The sequence below is a fragment of the Mastomys coucha genome, unplaced genomic scaffold (genome assembly GCF_008632895.1).
Source record: "Mastomys coucha isolate ucsf_1 unplaced genomic scaffold, UCSF_Mcou_1 pScaffold22, whole genome shotgun sequence".
Classification (NCBI taxonomy): Eukaryota; Metazoa; Chordata; class Mammalia; order Rodentia; family Muridae; genus Mastomys; species Mastomys coucha.
Genome location: NW_022196905.1, coordinates 206,029,747 through 206,031,796, shown reverse-complemented (window position 1 = coordinate 206,031,796; position 2,050 = coordinate 206,029,747).

Below are 2,050 nucleotides of genomic sequence, written 5' to 3'. Positions count from 1 at the left end.
AAGCTGTCTCTGTGATCCTGTGATTCTGGGATCCTGTGTTCCTGGGCTTGTTAGATCACCTGGGAGTGGAGCTTCCTCTGTGTGTTGTGGGACTGGCTGTGGAACTTGCACTCAAGGTCTGCTCAGGACACCAACCCAGACACACCGGAAGGAACCCGAGTCACTGGGCTGGCAGAGTTCCTGTGTGCCTGGTCCTGCTGGTCCCAATTACTCCAGGTGTTGGGACAGATGTTGGTTCCTCCTCCCCTCTGATCCTGGGTGTGTCAGAGTGCCTGGAAGTGGAGCTTCCTCTGGGTGTTGTGGGACAGGCTGCAGAGCTTGCACCCAAGGTCTGCTCTGGACAACAGCCCAGACAGACCAGAAGGAATCCGAGTTACTGGGCTGGTGGAGTCCCTGTGTGGCTGGTCCCACTGGTCCCAGTTACTCTCAGTGTTGGGATATTACCAACATATCCTAAGCGATTGAAATCCAAAAATATGAGGAATTAGAAATTTGTTGATTGTCATCCAATGGTCTCTCTAATTTGGTAATTGGAGAAATAGGTCCAATATTGTACAATCTATATATACTTTTAGCTTGTTTGTGACAGTGTCTGGCTGTGTACAACATAAGGGTCTTGAAATCTCCTATCTCAGCCTCTCTATTAGTAGTATTATTTATTTCATGCCTTTACACTATTCTATGGTTTTCAGAACAGCTTATATATTTCAAAAGTATTTATATACCCAAAAGAAACATAGACAATTAACTAGGGAGGTTGCTTGTAAGAGAACAACAAAGAGTAAGACTAAATGCTTTGCTTGATGCTTGTAACTCTTGTATCAAGTTTGAAGCAGAGGACTTTATAAGTTACTCTTTCTCTGAGATGAATGCTTTTCCAAATTACCACAGCTAATGAACCAAATTCTTGCCCTCACCTAATGTCTGTGGCACCCTCCAAGCAGAACCACTGTTCATTGAAACAGTTGGTGAATGACTTTATGGATAGACCATCTTAATACACACACCATTTCTTAAATGAATGTAATCTGTTCTCTGGTATAGCTGTCCCCAGAGAGGCTCTGCCAGAGCCTAATCATTACAGAAGCAGGTGCCTTAAGCCAACCATTGGACTGAGCATAGAGACCCCAATAGAGGAGTTAGGAGGAGGACTGAAGGAGCTGAAGGGGTTTGCAAACCCAGATGAAGAACAACAATATCAACCAACCAGATTGCCACCCCTAAAGCTCCCAGGGACTAAACCACCAACCAAAGAGTACACATGGAGCATAACCATGTGTACATTCCTAACCCTAACACTAACCCTAACCCTAACCCTAACCCTAACCCATGGGCTCCAGCTGCATAGGTAGGAGAGGATTGCCTTATCTGGCATCAGTGGGATGGGAAGCCCTTGGTCCTGTGGAGGTTGGATGCCCCAGTATAGGGGAATGCTAGGGTGGTGAGGCCGGAGTTGGTGGGGGAGGAGGGGGGATGGGACAGGCAGTTTGCAGAGGGGAGACCAGGAAGGGGGATAACATTTGAAATGTAAATAAATAAAATAACTAATAATTTTTTTTCAAAAAAGAAAAAGAAAAAAAATGAAAGAACATTCAGGTGACTTTACCTAGTTCAATGACCTCTAAAATTAGAGTTTTCTAGGTTGTGGTTACAGAAATTCTAAATGTCACAAAGACTTTTAAGCTGCCTTGTTTGAAGATGGAGCCTAAACCACCAACCAAAGAGTACACATGGAGGGACTCATGGCTCCAGCTGCATATGTAGCAGAGGATGGCCTTGTTGGACATCAATGGAAGGAGAGACCCTTGATCCTGAGAAGTCTCGATGCTCCACTATAGGGGAATGCCAGGGTCAGGAATTGGGAGAGGGTGGGTTGGTGAGTAAGGGGAAGAGGGACGGGATAGGGGCTTTTCAGAGGGGAAACAAGGAATGGGGACAAACATCTGAAATGTAAATAAAAAACTATCAAAGGGAAAGAAGAAGAGGATAGAGAAGGAGGAGGAGGAAGAAGGAGAAGGAAAAGGAGGAGAGGAAAAGGAGGAGAAGGAGG